Source organism: Coregonus lavaretus (genome assembly GCF_964263955.1).
Source record: "Coregonus lavaretus genome assembly, chromosome: 1".
Classification (NCBI taxonomy): Eukaryota; Metazoa; Chordata; class Actinopteri; order Salmoniformes; family Salmonidae; genus Coregonus; species Coregonus lavaretus.
In genome coordinates this window covers 4,943,728-4,962,672 of record NC_139988.1, presented here as the reverse complement: position 1 = coordinate 4,962,672, position 18,945 = coordinate 4,943,728, and the positions used below count along the sequence as shown (strand labels likewise).

Below are 18,945 nucleotides of genomic sequence, written 5' to 3'. Positions count from 1 at the left end.
CCGTAAGAGAAGGGACAGGAAGGCCAGGTAGTGAAAGGCCAAAAAGTAAAAGGCCAGGAAGAGAAAGGCCAGGAAGAGCAAATACAGGAAGAGAAAGGCCAGGAAGAGAAAGGCCAGGAAGAGAAAGGCCAGGAAGAGAAAGGCCAGGAAGAGAAAGGCCAGGAAGAGTAAGGGCAGGAAGAGAAAGGCCAGGAATACCAGGAAGAGAAAGGCCAGGAATACCAGAAAAAGAAAGGACAGGAAGGCCAGGAAGAGAAAAGCCAAAAAGAGAAAGGCCAGGAAGCGAAAGGCCAGGAAGAGAAAAAGGCCAGGAAGAGGATGGCCAAGAAGGATGGGAAGAGAAAGGCCAGGAAGAGAAGGAAAGGAAGGCCAGGAAGAGAAAGGACAGGAAGAGTAAGGTCAGGAAGAGAAATACCAGGAAGGCCAAGAAGAGGAAGGCCAGGAAGAGAAAGGACAGGAAGGCCAGGAAGAGAAAAGACTGAAAGGCAAGAAATAAATTGAAAGGCCAGGAAGAGAATGGACAGTAAGAGAAATGACAGGAAGGCCAGGTAGTGAAAGGCCGGGAAGTAAAAGACCAGGTAGAGAAAAGACAGGAAGAGAAAGGCCAGGAAGAGAAAAGACAGGAAGAGAAAGGCCAGGAAGAGAAAGACAGGAAGAGAATGCCAGGAAGAAAAAGGCCAGGAAGAAAAAGGCCAGGATGGCAAGGAAGAGAAAGGCCAGGAAGAATAAGGGCAGGAAGAGAAAAGGCAAGGAATACCAGAAAGAGAAAGGACAGGAAGAGTAAGGCCAGGAAGAAAAGGCCAGGAAGAGAAAGGACAGGAAGAAAAAGAAAAGGAAGAGAAAGGCCAGGAAGAGAATGGACAGAAAGGCCAGGAAGAGAATGGAGAGGAAGAGAAAGGCCAGGAAGAGTAGGTTCAATAATAAAAAGGCCAGGAAGAGAAAGGCCAGGAAGATAAAGAAAAGGACGAGAAAGAAAAGAAAGAGAGAGGACAGGAAGAGAAAGGCCAGGAAGAGAAGACCAGGAAGAGAAAGGACAGGAAGAGAAAGGCCAAGGGGAGAAAGGACAGGAAGATAAAGGCGAGGAAGAGTAGGTTCAAGAAGAAAAAGGCCAGGAAGAGAAGGAAAAGGAAGAGCAAGGCCAGGAAGAGAAAGAAAGGAAGAGAAAGACCAGGAAGAGAAAGGACAGAAAGACAAAGGCCATGGGGAGAAAAGACAGGAAGAGAAAGAACGGGAAGAGAAAGAAAAGGAAGAGAAAGAAAAGGAAGAGAAAGGCCAGGAAGAGAAAAGACAGGAAGAGAAAGGCCAGGAAGAGGAAGGTCAGGAATGGCAGGATGAGAAAAGCCAGGATGAGAAAAGGCCATGAAGAGAAAGGCCAGGAAGGCCAGAAAGATAAAGGCCAGAAAGAGAAAGGACAGAAAGAGAAAGGACAGGAAGGGAAGGTAGTGAAAGGCCGGGAAGTAAAAGACCAGGATGAGAAAAGACAGGAAGAGAAAGGCCAGGAAGAGGAAGGCCAGGAAGAGAAAGGCCAGGAAGAGGAAGGCCAGGAAGAGAAAGGCCAGGAAGAGAAAGGCCAGGAAGAATAAGGGCAGGAAGAGAAAGGCCAGGAAGAATAAGGGCAGGAAGAGAAAGGCAAGGAATACCAGAAAGAGAAAGGACAGGAAGAGTAAGGCCAGGAAGAAAAGGCCAGGAAGAGAAAGGACAGGAAGAAAAAGAAAAGGAAGAGAAAGGCCAGGAAGAGAATGGAGAGGAAGATAAAGGCCAGGAAGAGTAGGTTCAATAAGAAAAAGGCCAGGAAGAGAAAGGCCAGGAAGATAAAGAAAAGGACGAGAAAGAAAAGAAAGAGAGAGGACAGGAAGAGAAAGGCCAGGAAGAGAAAGACCAGGAAGAGAAAGGACAGGAAGAGAAAGGCCAAGGGGAGAAAGGACAGGAAGATAAAGGCGAGGAAGAGTCGGTTCAATAAGAAAAAGGCCAGGAAGAGAAAGGCCAGGAAGAGAAAGAAAGGAAGAGAAAGACCAGGAAGAGAAAGGACAGAAAGACAAAGGCCATGGGGAGAAAAGACAGGAAGAGAAAGAACGGGAAGAGAAAGAAAAGGAAGAGAAAGAAAAGGAAGAGAAAGGCCAGGAAGAGAAAAGACAGGAAGAGAAAGGCCAGGAAGAGGAAGGTCAGGAATGGCAGGATGAGAAAAGCCAGGATGAGAAAAGGCCATGAAGAGAAAGGCCAGGAAGGCCAGAAAGATAAAGGCCAGAAAGAGAAAGGACAGAAAGAGAAAGGACAGGAAGGGAAGGTAGTGAAAGGCCGGGAAGTAAAAGACCAGGATGAGAAAAGACAGGAAGAGAAAGGCCAGGAAGAGGAAGGCCAGGAAGAGAAAGGCCAGGAAGAGGAAGGCCAGGAAGAGAAAGGCCAGGAAGAGAAAGGCCAGGAAGAATAAGGGCAGGAAGAGAAAGGCCAGGAAGAATAAGGGCAGGAAGAGAAAGGCAAGGAATACCAGAAAGAGAAAGGACAGGAAGAGTAAGGCCAGGAAGAAAAGGCCAGGAAGAGAAAGGACAGGAAGAAAAAGAAAAGGAAGAGAAAGGCCAGGAAGAGAATGGAGAGGAAGATAAAGGCCAGGAAGAGTAGGTTCAATAAGAAAAAGGCCAGGAAGAAAAAGGCCAGGAAGATAAAGAAAAGGACGAGAAAGAAAAGAAAGAGAGAGGACAGGAAGAGAAAGGCCAGGAAGAGAAAGACCAGGAAGAGAAAGGACAGGAAGAGAAAGGCCAAGGGGAGAAAGGACAGGAAGATAAAGGCGAGGAAGAGTCGGTTCAATAAGAAAAAGGCCAGGAAGAGCAAGGCCAGGAAGACAAAGGACAGGAAGAGCAAGGCCAGGAAGAGAAAGAAAAGGAAGAGAACGGCCAGGAAGAGAAAGAAAAGGAAGAGAACGGCCAGGAAGAGAAAGACCAGGAAGAGAAAGGACAGAAAGAGAAAGGCCATGGGGAGAAAAGACAGGAAGAGAAAGAAAAGGAAGAGAAAGAAAAGGAAGAGAAAGGCCAGGAAGAGAAAGGACCGAAAGAGAAAGGCCCGGAAGAGAAAGGACAGGAAGAGAAAGACCAGGAACAGAAAGGACAGGAAGAGAAAGGACAGGAAGAGAAAGGCCAAGGGGAGAAAGGACAGGAAGATAAAGAAGAGGACGAGAAAGAAAAGAAAGAGAGAGGACAGGAAGAGAAATACCAGGAAGAGAAAGACCAGGAAGAGAAAGGAGAGGAAGAGAAAGGCCAGGAAGAGTAGGTTCAATAAGAAAAAGGCCAGGAAGAGAAAGGCCAGGAAGATAAAGAAAAGGACGAGAAAGAAAAGAAAGAGAGAGGCCAAGGAAGAGAAAGGCCAAGGGGAGAAAGGACAGGAAGATAAAGAAGAGGAAGAGTAGGTTCAAGAAGAAAAAGGCCAGGAAGAGAAAGGCCAGGAAGAGAAAGGACAGGAAGAGCAAGGCCAGGAAGAGAAAGAAAAGGAAGAGAACGGTCAGGAAGAGAAAGACCAGGAAGAGAAAGGACAGAAAAAGAAAGGCCATGGGGAGAGAAGACAGGAAGAGAAAGAACAGGAAGAGAAAGAAAAGGAAGAGAAAGAAAAGGAAGAGAAAGGCCAGGAAGAGAAAGACCAGGAACAGAAAGGACAGGAAGAGAAAGGCCAAGGGGAGAAAGGACAGGAAGATAAAGAAAAGGACGAGAAAGAAAAGAAAGAGAGAGGACAGGAAGAGAAAGACCAGGAAGAGAAAGAAGAGGAAGAGAAAGGCCAGGAAGAGTAGGTTCAATAAGAAAAAGGCCAGGAAGAGAAAGGCCAGGAAGATAAAGAAAAGGACGAGAAAGAAAAGAAAGAGAGAGTCCAAGGAAGAGAAAGGCCAGGGGGAGAAAGGACAGGAAGATAAAGGACGAGGAAGAGTAGGTTCAAGAAGAAAAAGGCCAGGAAGAGAAAGGCCAGGAAGAGAAAGGACAGGAAGAAAAAGGCCAGGAAGAGAAAGATTAGGAAGAGCAAAGCCAGGAAGAGAAAAAAAGGGAGAGAATGGCCAGGAAGAGAAAGACCAGGAAGAGAAAGGACAGAAAGAGAAAGGCCATGGGGAGAAAAGACAGGAAGAGAAAGAACAGGAAGAGAAAGAATAGGAAGAGAAAGAAAAGGAAGAGAAAGGCCAGGAAGAGAAAGGACCGAAAGAGAAAGGCCCGGAAGAGAAAGGACAGGAAGAGATAGACTAGGAACAGAAAGGACAGGAAGAGAAAGGCCAAGAAGAGAAATGCCAGGATGAGAAAGGACAGGAAGATAAAGGCCAGGAAGAGGAAGGTCAGGAATGGCAGGATGAGAAAAGCCAGGATGAGAAAAGGCCATGAAGAGAAAGGCCAGGAAGGCTAGAAAGAGAAAGGCCAGAAAGAGAAAGAACAGAAAGAGAAAGGACAGGAAGGGCAGGAAGAAAAAAGACAGGAAGAGAAGGGCCAGGAAAAGAAAGACAGGAATGCCAGGAAGAGAAAGGCCAGGAAGGCCAGGAAGAGAAAGGCCAGGAAGGCAATGAGGAGAAAGGCCAGGAAGAGAAAGGCCAGGAAGCGAAAGGCCATGAAAAGGAAGGCCAGGAAGAATAGGAAGAGAAAGGAAAGGCCAGGAAGAGAATGGGCAGAAAGGCCAGGAAGAGAATGGGCAGGAAGGCCAGGAGGAGAAAGGACAGGAAGGCCAGGAAGAGAAAGGCCAGGAAGGCAGGGAAGAGGAAGGACAGGAATAAAAAGGACAGGAAGGACAGGAAGGCCAGGAAGAGAAAAAGACTGAAAGGCAAGAAAGTGAAAGGCCAGGAATAGAATGGACAGTAAGAGAAAGGACAGGAAGGCCAAGATGTAAAAGGGCCAGGAAGTAAAAGGCCAGGAAGAGAAAGGACAGGAAAAGAAAGGCCAGGAAGAGAAAAGACAGGAAGAGAAAGGCCAGAAAGAGAAAGGCCAGGAATACCAGAAAGAGAAAGGACAGGAAGAGTAAGGCCAGGAAGAAAAGGCCAGAAAGAGAATGGATCGAAAGAGAAATGCCCGGAAGAGAAATTACAGGAAGAGAAAGAACAGGAACAGAAAGGACAGGAGAGGAAAGGCCAAGAAGAGAAGGGACAAAAAGGCCAGGAATAGAAAGGACAGGAAGAGAAATGCCAGGATGAGAAAGGACAGGAAGATAAAGGCCAGGAAGAGAAAGGCCAGGAATGCCAGGATGAGAAAGGCCAGGAAGAGAAAGGTCATGAAGAGAAAGGCCAGGAAGGCCAGAAAGAGAAAGGCCAGAAAGAGAAAGAACAGGAAGAGAAAGGACAGGAAGGCCAGGAAGAGAAGGACAAGAAGGCCAGGAAGAGAAGGCCAGGAAGAGAAAAAGACTGAAAGGCAAGAAAGTGAAAGGCCAGGATTAGAATGGACAGTAAGAGAAAGACAGGAAGGCCAGGAAGTAAAAGGGCCAGGAAGTAAAAGGCCAGGAAGAGAAAAGGCCAGGAAAAGAAAGGCCAGGAAGAGGAAAAAACTGGAAGAGAAAGGCCAGGAAGAGAAAGGCCAGGAAAAGAATGTCCAGGAAGGCCAGGAAGAGAAAGGCCAGGAAAAGAAAGGCCAGGAAGGCCAGGAAGATAAAGGCCAGGAAGATAAAGAAGAGGAAGAGTGGGTTCAAGAAGAAAAAGGCCAGGAAGAGGAAGGACAGGAAGAGAAAGGCCAGGAAGAGAAAGAAAAGGAAGAGCAAGCCAGGAAGAGAAAGAAAAGGAAGAGAACGGTCAGGAATAGAAAGACCAGGAAGAGAAAGGACAGGAAGAGAAAGGCCATGGGGATAAAAGACAGGAAGAGAAAGGACAGGAAGAGAAAGAAAAGGAAGAGAAAGAAAAGGAAGAGAAAGGCCAGGAAGAGAAAGACAGGAAGATAAATGACAGGAGAGAAAGGACAGGAAGAGAAAGGCCTGGAAGAGAAAGGCCTGGAAGAGAAAGGCCAGGAAGTCCAGAAAGAAAAAGGCCAGAAAGAGAAAGACCAGGAAGAGAAAGAACAGGAAGAGAAAGGACAGAAAGAGAAAGGACAGGAAGAGAAAGGACAGGAAGGATAGGAAGAGAAAGGCCAGGAAGAGGACGGCCAGGAAGAGAAAGGCCAGGAAGGCCAGGAAGTCAAAGGCCAGGAAGAGAAAGAATAGGAAGAGAAAGAACAGGAAGAGAAAGGACAGGAAGAGAATGGTCAGGAAGAGTAGACGCGATAGTCGGAAAGTAAGACCAGAATCATGACGTCAACAGCTGCCATAGTGTAAATACAGTACTCCAAAAATACATTCAGAAATATGATCTGTTTGAAAAATCCTACAACTCTGCTTTCGATTTTGATCTTAGTGTTGACCTTCAGGTTTTCATTTGACTTAATTTACCTTTAGGCCTACAAATTGATTTATCTTAGACATGATATTTTCTTCTTCCTTTGTTATTCTCTATGGACCTGTTTCAGATAATATCTCATATGCACTTATAACTAAAACTTTTGTTTGTTGATCATCATTGGGATGTCAATGGGAGACTGAAAATATGTGTGAATCTCGCAGTCCCAAGTCAGAATACCATGTTAAATATTCTCTCTCTTTCCCAGCACTGCTCCCTTTCCAGTAGCTTCAGTTCTGACAGCTATGACTCCTCCCTGGAGATACCAGAGAGACCAGAGAGAGACCAGAGAGACCAGAGAGAGACCAGAGAGAGACCAGAGAGAGACAAGCCCAAGAACAAGAAGAACCAAGACAGGCCACACCGTGGTGGTGTCAGCTCAGGTACATATTTCATTATTTGCTAACATTTATACACATTACAATTCATAAGCATTTAGAACATTTATAATTATAAAGAATTTATAAGCATTAAAGTTCATAATCATTTACATTTATTGTATTACAAGTATTTATAGGCATGGAATGCCTTCAGAAAGTATTCATTCCCATTGACTTGTGTTACATACATACTTAATTCAAAATGGATTAAATTCATTTTTGTTCTTACCCATGTACACACAATAATAATAATAATAAGTGAAAACATGTTTTTAGAACATTTTGCAAATGTATTTAAAATGAAATAGAGAAATATCTCATTTACATAAGTATTCACACCCCTGAGTCAATACTTTGTAGAAGCACCTTTGGCAGCGATTACAGCTTTGAGTCATCTTGGGTATGTTTGTATCAGCTTTACATATCTGGATTTGGGGATTTTCTCCCATTATTCCTTGCAGATTTTCTCAAGCTCTGTTAAGTTAGATGGGGAGCGGGTGTTAACAGCAATCTTCAAGTCTTTCCACATATTTTCAATGGGATTCAAGTCTGGGCCACTCACAGACTTTCACGTTCTAGTTCTGAAGCCATTGCAGCGTCGCTTTGGCTGTATGCTTGGGGTCATTGTCCTGTTGGAACGTAAATCTTTATAGGTATTGTGTGTAGATGGGTGAGAAAAAAGTAATCTATTTAATACATTTTGAATTCAGGCAAACAAACAAAATGTGGAATAAGTCAAGGGGTATGAATACTTTCTGAAGGCGTATTGTACAAACATTTATATTGGCTTATTCATTAAGTTTCATTTAAAGTGTAACCCTGGGTTTGTTTTATCAGAATGTACACAAACCATACGCAATACCTTTTCAATAATAACATTACTGTCTCTTCTGACTGACTCTTCCCAAGCATGGGCGTGATCCATCAAGCAGTGGCCATGGCAACCCACAGAAGTCAGAGAGGCCGCCAGGCCGACACAGGAGCGCTAGCGGTGACTATGACAAGTACAGCGACTACAGCGAAGACAAGTATGACTATGAGGGAGAGGGGGATGATTATGATGTGGAGGAGATGTGGCAGGTGAAAGACTCAACGTCTCCTGGACAAGGCCTGGGCCAGATGAAGTGAGGTGGCATAAAAGTCATGCAGAAGGTCATGCAGAAACAGCAGTGTATGTATGGACTGTGTTGAAGGGTCTTGTCAAATGGTATTCAAGTTTGTCGAGGTTAACAGTCTAGTGGCTATAGTAGTGTAAAGTGTGTGTCCATTTTGGATTTTCATATCACCTCTGACAAATGTGGTTTTTATTTTATTGCAGCTTACATAAATGTTTTACAAAGATCTACGTCTTAGATCCTATCGTTCTGACTTTTAATGTAGCCATGAAGTGCTTTGAAAGGTTGGTCATGGCTCACATCAACACCATTATCCAAGAAACCCTAGACCCACTCCAATTTGCATACCACCCCAACAGATCCACAGATGATAATAATAATAATATAATATAATATGCCATTTAGCAGACGCTTTTATCCAAAGCGACTTACAGTCATGCGTGCATAAATTTTTTTGTGTACGGGTGGTCCCGGGGATCGAACCCACTACCTTGGCGTTACAAGCGCCGTGCTCTACCAGCTGAGCTACAGAGGACCACTGTTAAGATGATGCAATCTCTATTGCACTCCACACTGCCCTTTCCCACCTGGACAAGAGGAACCCCTACATGAGAATGCTATTCCTTGACTACAGCTCAGCGTTCAACACCATAGTGCCCTCAAAGCTCATCACTAAGCTAAGGACCCTGGGACTAAACACCTCACTCTGCAACTGGATCCTGGACTTCCTGATGGGCCGCCCCCAGGTGGTAAGGGTAGGTAACAACACATCTGCCTCGCTGATCCTCAACACGGGGGCCCCTCAGGGGTGCGTGCTCAGTCCCCTCCTGTACTCCCTGTTCACCCATGACTGCATGACCAGGCACGACTCCAATACCATCATTAAGTTTACCGATGACACAACAGTGGTAGGCCTGATCACCGACAACGATGAGACAGCCTATAGGGAGGAGGTCAGACACCTGGCCATGTGGTGCCAGGATAACAACCTCTCCCTCAACATGATCAAGACAAAGGAGATGATTGTGGACTACAGGGGGAAAAAAAGAGGACAGAGCATCATGTTCCTTGGTGTCCACATCACCAACAAACTATCATGGTCCAAACACACCAAGACAGTCATGAAGAGAGCACGACAAAGCCTATTCCCCCTCAGGAGACTGAAAAGATTTGGCATGGGTCCTCAGATCCTCAAAAAGTTATACAGCTGCATCATCGAGTGCATCCTGACTGATTGCATCACCGCCTGGTATGGCAACTACAGAGGGTAGTGCGTACGGCCCAGTACATCACTGGGGCCAAGCTTCCTGCCATCCAGGACTTCTATACCAGGCGGTGTCAGAGGAAGACCCTAAAAATTGTCAAAGACTCCAGCCACCCTAGTCATAGACTGTTCTCTCTGTTACCGCATGGCAAGCGGTACCAGAGCGCCAAGTCTATGTCCAAAAGGCTTCTTAACAGCTTCTACCTCCAAGCCATAAGACTCCTGAACAGCTAATCATGGCTACCTGGACTATTTGCATTGCTCCCCCACCCCCTCTTTTACGCTGCTGCTACTCTGTTTATTATCTATGCATAGTCACTTTAACTCTACCCACATTTACATACTACCTCAATTACCTCGACTAACCGGCACATTGACTCTGTACTGGTACCCCCTGTATATAGCCTCCCTACTGTTATTTTATTTTACTGCTGCTCTTTAATTATTTGCTATTTTTATTTTTTACTTATCCATTTTTATTATAACACTTTTTTTTAATTTTCTTAAAAACTGCATTGTTGGTTAAGGGCTTGTAAGTATTCATTTCACTGTAAGGTCTACCTACACCTGTTGTATTCGGCGCATATGGCAAATAACGTTTGATTTGATTTGATTTGATTTGATTGAATGGTTGTTGTGTTTTTCAGTTGGTGGTCAGCGGAAGAGGGGCAGAAGAGGAGCAGTGGGAGGAAGGTGGCGGGGCAATATGCTCAACAAGTACAACAAGAAGCAGATGCAGGGCAACAAAAACTGGGGGTGTGGTCGGGAGAGAGGGGGAGGGGCCGAGCAGGCCGGGGAGGGGATGAAGCAGGTAAGGAACAAAGATGGCTTCCTAAGATGGCTCTTTAAAATGCGATCCAGGCTCTTTTCCAATTTTTCTTTCCTCGATTTCTTGCATCCTCTCTCCTCACCTCCTAGAAGAAGGTCAGAGGGGAGGGACCTTGGATCTTCTCCAATGCCGTTTGAGAAGGTGATGAGGAGAGAAGATGAGAGGAATCTAGGAAGGATTAATTGAGAAAGAACGCTAGAATTGTTAGAATGTACCTCAGTTGGTTTAGGAGTTTAGACCTTGCCTTGTCTTGTGTTTGGTGACCTTGTCTATAGGAAAGAAATTAAGGGCCCTCCTGGTGGTTTTCAGAAGAAACGTCAGGGCAAAGATAGCTTCCTACTATTATATCTAGTATTGTTACCTTCAGACCTATACATGTTGTCCCTTTGATTGTCTTATACAATAGGAGGGACAGGGGAAGGGTCCTGGGGGTTTTCAGAAGAAGCATCCCATCATGATCAAGGAGTTCATCAACCAACATACGGTGGAGCACATTTACATTTAAGTCATTTAGCAGACGCTCTTATCCAGAGCGACTTACAGTTAGTGAGTGCATACATTATTTTTTATATTTTTCATACTGGCCCCCCGTGGGAATCGAACTCATAACCCTGGCGTTGCAAACGCCATGCTCTACCAACTGAGCTACATCCCTGCCGGCCATTCCCTACCCCCTACCCTGGACGATGCTGGGCCAATTGTGCGCCGCCCCATGGGTCTCCCGGTCGCGGCCAGCTACGACAGAGCCTGGATTCGAAGCAAGATCTCTATTGGCACAGCTAGCACTGCGATGCAGTGCCTTAGACCACTGCGCCACTCGGGAGATACATCTGTAAATACTTCCTGGAGGGACGATGCATTAAGGTAAATACTTCCTAGAGGGATGATGCATTAAGGTGAATACTTCCTGGAGGGACGATGCATTAAGGTAAATACTTCCTGGAGGGACAATGCATTAAGGTACATACTTCCTGGAGGGACGATGCATTAAGGTAAATACTTCCTGGAGGGACGATGCATTAAGGTAAATACTTCCTGGAGGGACGTTGCAGTAAGGTAAATACTTCCTGGAGAGACAATGCATTAAGGTAAATACTTCCTGGAGGGACAATGCATTAAGGTAAATACTTCCTGGTGGGACGATGCATTAAGGTAAATACTTCCTGGAGGGACGATGCATTAAGGTAAATACTTCCTGGAGGGACGTTGCAGTAAGGTAAATACTTCCTGGAGGGATGATGCATTAAGGTAAATACTTCCTGGAGGGACAATGCATTAAGGTAAGACAAGTCAAGTCAGCACCTCTGAGATGAATGTAACAACAGAAATGTAAGAACAGAAATGTAGATTACACTACCAAAAGGTCTACAGGTAAAATGCATTATGATGCACTCATAATTCATTATAAGCCTTGTCATAAGTATCTATGAACTGCTTATATTGTGTTAGTTTCATGACAGCGCAGAGTAAATCAATTCACTTTTAATGCTGTTATTCTGATTTGCTTTTAAAAAACGATCTTGTACTCTATCTCTGTCTCTCACACCTCATACACACCCTCAAACTGTCTTCTCTGTTTCCTCAGGGGGACCAATGTATGTTCAAACACGAGCTGGTTACCCTAGACAAGAAGAAGGAGCTGTGTAAATTCAACCTCCAAGGATACTGCCTTAAAGGAGACAACTGCATCTACATTCACAATATCCTTCAATATGGATCACCAGCAAATATTCTGGATTTGTCTGTGTCTTTGAGTGGAATGAACCTGGGTTGGGGTCAATTCCATTTCATTGTTAATTCATGAAGTAAACTGAAATTCCTATTTCCTATTTGATAAGCAATGGATTGGAATTTTAGTTCCAATTTATTCCTGAAATGACTGGATTGAAATGGACCCAAACCCTGGAATGAACACATTATTCCACCTTTAGAAGGTTTACACTTATCTGATCATGGTCAAAGGAGATGAATTAGTTCACTTCCCTTATGTGTTTAGTCATGATGACTCAAGGGGTCAGTAGATGGCCTTCAGATATATTGGCTAGGTTAAAGATGGAAACAAATGTCTTTATAAACCACTGTGTAATATGTGTGTTATAGTATGTGAGATAAATAGGTGATGTCCTTTATAGATATGCAATGTAATATGTTTAATAATATTTGAGTCTTGATTCCAGGTTTAAACTTTGATGTATTCTTTATAATTATAATTAGAAATACATTATTGTCCACACAATGTGGAAATGTGTCTTTGGGTTCAGCACATAAAAACAGACAATTGTAATACACTTATTCCTCCATACTTGTCCTTGACTTGTGGCCGGACGTGAATATCCCTGGAAGTTATTTCATACTGGAGCCAAGTGTTATCAGGGAGACAACTGTAAATTATTCCACGATCCTTTGAATGACGTGACCAAAGACCTGCTTGATAAGGTAAGAAAAAGTTAATAATCATAAACGCCACAAACTGAAATAATATCGGTCTAAACGTTCTTCTAAACACTATTGCACTAAGAATGTAGTGGTTGTGCCTGGATATAAATAGTGACATTACAGCAAGATCTGTCAGTAGTCTGATACCAGAACAGTGGTTAACAAGTCACTAGGTCTCTACCCACGGCCACAAAGTGAAGAGTATAGCTATTGCATCAGATTGTTTGGTTCATTTTGTGTCCTACGAATCATCTTCAGATCATCAACACAGAGGAGGAGATCGCCCATGACGATGAGATGGAGTTGGAGGACCTGAGGAAACAGGGGATCGTCCCCCTGCCTAAACCCCCTCCTGGGGTGGGGCTGCTGCCCACGCTGGGCCCCGGTGGTCCTGGGTCTGGAGGTCCTAACCCTGGTCCTTGCCCTGGACCCTCCAGCCCACAGGAGGGGGGAAGTAGTGGGGGGAATTCTGGGGGAAGAAATATCCCCTCTCTGTTTGAGATCGTGGTTAAGCCTACGGTGGACTTGTCTCAGAAGATGGCTCAAAGGTAACTACTGTTACCTGACGTGCTCATGTACTCTTCAATAAAATGGAAAGGTTTCTGTTAGCTATAAATAACATAACGATTTATGATTCTATATAATATAGAACGTTATATTGTAAATCATATATACAGTTGAAGTCGGAAGTTTACATACACCTTAGCCAAATATATTTAAACTCAGTTTTTCACAATTCCTGACATTTAATCCTAGTAAGAATTCCCTGTCTTAGGTCAGTTAGGATCACCACTTTATTTTAAGAATGTGAAATGTCAGAATAATAGTGGAGAGAATGATATATTTCAGCTTTTATTTTTCATCACATTCCCAGTGGGTCAGAAGTTTACATACACTCAATTAGTATTTGGTAGCATTGCCTTTAAATTGTTTAACTTGGGTCAAGTGTTTCGGGTAGCCTTCCACAAGCTTCCCACAATAAGTTGGGTGAATTTTGGCCCATTCCTCCTGACAGAGCTGGTGTAACTGAGTTAGGTTTGTAGGCCTCCTTGCTCACACATGCTTTTTCAGTTCTGCCCACAAATGTTCTATAGGATTGAGGTCAGGGCTTTGTGATGGCCACTCCAATACCTTGACTTTGTTGTCCTTAAGGCATTTTGCCACAACTTTGGAAGTATGCTTGGGGTCATTGTCCATTTGGAAGACCCATTTGCGACCAAGCTTTAACTTCCTGACCCGATGTCTTGAGATGTTGCTTCAATATATCCACATAATTTTCCTTCCTCATGATGCCATTTATATTGCGAAGTGCACCAGTCCCTCCTGCAGCAAAGCACCCCCACAGCATGATGCTGCCACCCCCATGCTTCACGGTTGGGATGGTGTTATTCGGCTTGCAAGATCCCCCTTTTTCCTCCAAACATAACGATGGTCATTATGGCCAAACAGTTCTATTTTTCTTTCATCAGACCAGAGGACATTTCTCCAAAAAGTACGTTCTTTGTCCCCATGTGCAGTTGCCAACCGTAGTCTGGCTTTTTTATGGCGGTTTTGGAGCAGTGGCTTCTTCCTTGCTGAGCGGCCTTTCAGTTTATGTTGATATAGGACTTGTTTTACTGTGGATATAGATACTTTTGTACCTGTTTCCTCCAGCATCTTCATAAGGTCCTTTGCTGTTGTTCTGGGATTGATTTGCACCAAAGTACGTTCATCTCTGGGAGACAGAACGCATCTCCTTCCTGAGCGGTATGACGGCTGCGTGGTCCCATGGTGTTTATACTTGCGTACTATTGTTTGTACAGATGAACGTGGTACCTTCAGGCATTTGGAAATTGCTCCCAAGGCTGAACCAGACTTGTGGAGGTCTACAATTTTTTTTCTGAGTTCTTGGCTGATTTCTTTTGATTTTCCCATGTATCACAATTCAAGCAAAGAGGCACTGAGTTTGAAGGTAGGCCTTGAAATACATCCACAGGTACACCTCCAATTGACTCAAATTATGTAAATTAGCCTATCAGAAGCTTCTAAAGCCATGACATCATTTTCTGGAATTTTCCAAGCTTTTTAAAGGCACAGTCAACTTAGTGTATGTAAACTTCTGACACACTGGAATGGTGATACAGTGAATTATAAGTGAAATAATCTGTCTGTAAACAATTGTTGGAAAAATTACTTGTGTCATGCACAAAGCAGATGTCCTAACCGACTTGCCCAAACTATAGTGGTTGAAAAACTAGTTTTAATCCTCCAACCTAAGTGTATGTAAACTTCCGACTTCAACTGTATAATACATATATACAGTGGGGAAAAAAAGTATTTAGTCAGCCACCAGTTGTGCATGTTCTCCCACTTAAAAAGATGAGAGAGGCCTGGAATTTTCATCATAGGTACACGTCAACTATGACAGACAAAATGAGAAAAACAATTCCAGAAAATCACATTGTAGGATTTTTTATGAATTTATTTGCAAATTATGGTGGAAAATAAGTATTTGGTCAATAACAAAAGTTTCTCAATACTTTGTTATATACCCATTGTTGGCAATGACACAGGTCAAACGTTTTCTGTAAGTCTTCACAAGGTTTTCACACACTGTTGCTGGTATTTTGGCTCATTCCTCCATGCAGATCTCCTCTAGAGCAGTGATGTTTTGGGGCTGTCGCTGGGCAACACAGACTTTCAACTCCCTCCAAAGATTTTCTATGGGGTTGAGATCTGGAGACTGGCTAGGCCACTCCAGGACCTTGAAATGCTTCTTACGAAGCCACTCCTTCGTTGCCCGGGCGGTGTGTTTGGGATCATTGTCATGCTGAAAGACCCAGCCACGTTTCATCTTCAATGCCCTTGCTGATGGAAGGAGGTTTTCACTCAAAATCTCACGATACATGGCCCCATTCATTCTTTCCTTTACACGGATCAGTCGTCCTGGTCCCTTTGCAGAAAAACAGCCCCAAAGCATGATGTTTCCACCCCCATGCTTCACAGTAGGTATGGTGTTCTTTGGATGCAACTCAGCATTCTTTGTCCTCCAAACACGACGAGTTGAGTTTTTACCAAAAAGTTCTATTTTGGTTTCATCTGACCATATGACATTCTCCCAATCCTCTTCTGCATCATCCAAATGCACTCTAGCAAACTTCAGACGGGCCTGGACATGTACTGGCAGGGGGACACGTCTGGCACTGCAGGATTTGAGTCCCTGGCGGCGTAGTGTGTTACTGATGGTAGTCTTTGTTACTTTGGTCCCAGCTCTCTGCAGGTCATTCACTAGGTCCCCCCCGTGTGGTTCTGGGATTTTTGCTCACCGTTCTTCTGATCATTTTGACCCCACGGGGTGAGATCTTGCGTGGAGCCCCAGATCGAGGGAGATTATCAGTGGTCTTGTATGTCTTCCATTTCCTAATAATTGCTCCCACAGTTGATTTCTTCAAACCAAGCTGCTTACCTATTGCAGATTCAGTCTTCCCAGCCTGGTGCAGGTCTACAATTTTGTTTCTGGTGTCCTTTGACAGCTCTTTGGTCTTGACCATAGTGGAGTTTGGAGTGTGACTGTTTGAGGTTGTGGACAGGTGTCTTTTATACTGATAACAAGTTCAAACAGGTGCCATTAATACAGGTAACGAGTGGAGGACAGAGGAGCCACTTAAAGAAGAAGTTACAGGTCTGTGAGAGCCAGAAATCTTGCTTGTTTGTAGGTGACCAAATACTTATTTTCCACCATAATTTGCAAATAAATTCATTACAAATCCTACAATGTGATTATCTGGATTTTTTTTCTAAATTTGTCTGTCGTAGTTGACGTGTACCTATGATGAAAATTACAGGCCTCTCTCATCTTTTTAAGTGGGAGAACTTGCACAATTGGTGGCTGACTAAATACTTTTTTTCCCCACTGTATTTGTCTATATTCTACGTTATCCCATTGAAATGTAATTAAAAAATGACCGGAATTAATAATGCATATGTTTTGCGTTGCAGTGGGTCCAATTTCAACTCTCAGTCCAGAGACCAGTTTCAAGGTGATGAGTTTGGTGGAGGGGGTCCCAATGACAACATGCAGCAGAGTGGACCCAACAGCCCACCCCCTGTCCCCCCTCCGGGATCTCCCCCTGGCTCCATGGGGGGTCCCTCTCCTCCCTATCCATCTCACACTGGGCCACCAATGCAGCAACAGCAGAGCCCCCCTGGACAGCACCTCCAACAACAACCACCCCACGGTTTCCCCATTCCACCACCTCCAGGTAACTACTAGCTTGTTCCCCATGCCACCACCTCCAGGTAACTACTAGCTTGTTCCCCATGCCACCACCTAACCCTAACCCTCATTTGCTGTTTATTCCTGCCTCCAGGTCCGCCACCGCCCTTCCTGGGTCACCGACCTAATATGAACCCCAATATGAATATGAACTCCAATATGAACATGGACCTCCAGAGACCCCCTCCGCCGTTCCCTCCGTTCCCAGACCCAATGGAGATGCTTCAGAACATGAACACGCCGTTCCAAGCCATGGGAGTTCTTCAACAACTTCTTCAGGAACCAGGCTCAGGCCATGGGCCACGGAGGTTGGTATTACAATGATACATGGATAAATGTATTTTATAACAGCCATCAATTTGGCTGTGATTGAACTAAGTACACGATACAGTGCATTCGTAAAGTATTCAGACCCCTTGAATATTTCCACATTTTGTTACGTTACAGTTTTATTCTAAAATGGATTAAATTGTTTTTTTCCCCCTCATCAATTTACACACGATACCCAATAATGACAAAGCAAAAACAGGTTTGTAGAAACTTTAGCAAATGTATTAAAAATAAAAAACGGAAATAACACATTTACATTAGTATTCAGACTCTTTACTCAGTACACCTTTGGCAGCAATTACAGCATCAAGTCTTCATGGGTATGACGCTACAAGCTTGGCACACCTGTATCTGGGGAGTTTTCCCCATTCTTCTCTGCAGATCCTCTCAAGCTCTGTCCGGTTGGATGGGGAGCGTCACTGCACAGCTATTTTCAGGTCTCTCCAGAGATGTTCGATCGGGTTCAAGTCCGGGCTCAGGCTGGGCCACTCAAGGACATTCAGAGACTTGTCCCGAAGCCACTCCTGCGTTGTCTTGGCTGTGTGCTTAGGGTCGTTGTCCTTTTGGAAGGTGAACCTTCATCCCAGTCTGAAGTCCAGACTGCTCTGGAGCAGGTTTTCATCAAGGATCTCTCTGTACTTTACTCTGTTCATCTTTCCCTCGATCCTGACTAGTCTCCCAGTCCCTGCCGCTGAAAAACATCCCACAGCATGATGCTGCCACCACCATGCTTCACCGTAGGGATGGTGCCAGGTTTCCTCCAGACTTGACGCTTGGCATTCAGGCCAAAGAGTTCAATCTTGGTTTCATCAGACCAAAGAATCTTGTTTCTCATGGTCTGAGAGTCTTTAGGTGCTTTGTGGCAAATGTCAAGCGGACTGTCATGTGCCTTTTACTGAGGAGTGGCTTCCATCTGGCCACTACCATAAAGGTCTGATTGGTGGAGTGCTGCAGAGATGGTTGTCCTTCTGGAAGATTCTCCCATCTCCACAGAGGAACTCTGGAGCTCTGTCAGAGTGACCATCGGGTTCTTGGTCACCTCCCTGACCAAGGCCCTTCTCCTCCGATTGCTCAGTTTGTCCGGGCGGCCAGCTCTAGGAAGAGTCTTGGTGGTTCCAAACTTCTTCCATTTAAGAATGGCGGAGGCCACTGTGTTCTTGGGGGACTTCAATGCTGCAGACATTTTTTGGTACCCTTCCCCAGATCTGTGCCTCGAGACAATCCTGTGTCGGAGCTCTACAGACAATTACTTCGACCTGATGGCTTGATTTTTGCTCTGACATCCACTGTCAACTGTGGGACCTTATAAATGTACATACAGTGAGGGAAAAAAAGTATTTGATCCCCTGCTGATTTTGTACGTTTGCCCACTGACAACGAAATGATCAGTCTATAATTTTAATGGTAGCTTTATTTGAACAGTGAGAGACAGAATAACAACAAGAAAATCCAGAAAAACGCATGTCAAAAATGTTATCAATTGATTTGCATTTTAATGAGGGAAATAAGTATTTGACCCCTCTGCAAGACATGACTTAGTACTTGGTGGTAAAACCCTTGTTGGCAATCACAGAGGTCAGACGTTTCTTGTAGTTGGCCACCAGGTTTGCACACATCTCAGGAAGGATTTTGTCCCACTCCTCTTTGCAGATCTTCTCCAAGTCGTTAAGGTTTCGAGGCTGACATTTGGCAACTCGAACCTTCAGCTCCCTCCACAGATTTTCTCTGGGATTAAGGTCTGGAGACTGGCTAGGCCACTCCAGGACCTTAATGTGCTTCTTCTTGAGCCACTATTTTGTTGCCTTGGCTGTGTGTTTTGGGTCATTGTCATGCTGGAATACCCATCCACGACCCATTTTCAATGCTCTGGCTGAGGGAAGGAGGTTCTCACCCAAGATTTGACGGTACATGGCCCCGTCCATCGTCCCTTTGATGTGGTGAAGTTGTCCTGTCCCCTTAGCAGAAAAAC

At 44.6% G+C, this 18,945-nt stretch overlaps 1 pseudogene across 1 annotated transcript in view; it reads left to right on the top strand.

The window, feature by feature from the left end:
- Nucleotides 1–18,945, top strand: part of LOC311119548 — a 37,532-nt pseudogene that overhangs the window by 12,621 nt on the left and 5,966 nt on the right. Inside the window, exons 4-16 of the transcript in view lie at nucleotides 5,040–5,730; nucleotides 5,885–6,205; nucleotides 6,576–6,641; nucleotides 6,684–6,750; nucleotides 7,643–7,918; nucleotides 9,774–9,937; nucleotides 10,362–10,439; nucleotides 10,760–10,819; nucleotides 11,541–11,655; nucleotides 12,282–12,391; nucleotides 12,650–12,939; nucleotides 16,370–16,632; nucleotides 16,741–16,954. The product of the transcript in view is annotated as an uncharacterized misc_RNA (transcript). The remainder of the gene's footprint in view (nucleotides 1–5,039; nucleotides 5,731–5,884; nucleotides 6,206–6,575; nucleotides 6,642–6,683; nucleotides 6,751–7,642; nucleotides 7,919–9,773; nucleotides 9,938–10,361; nucleotides 10,440–10,759; nucleotides 10,820–11,540; nucleotides 11,656–12,281; nucleotides 12,392–12,649; nucleotides 12,940–16,369; nucleotides 16,633–16,740; nucleotides 16,955–18,945) is intronic.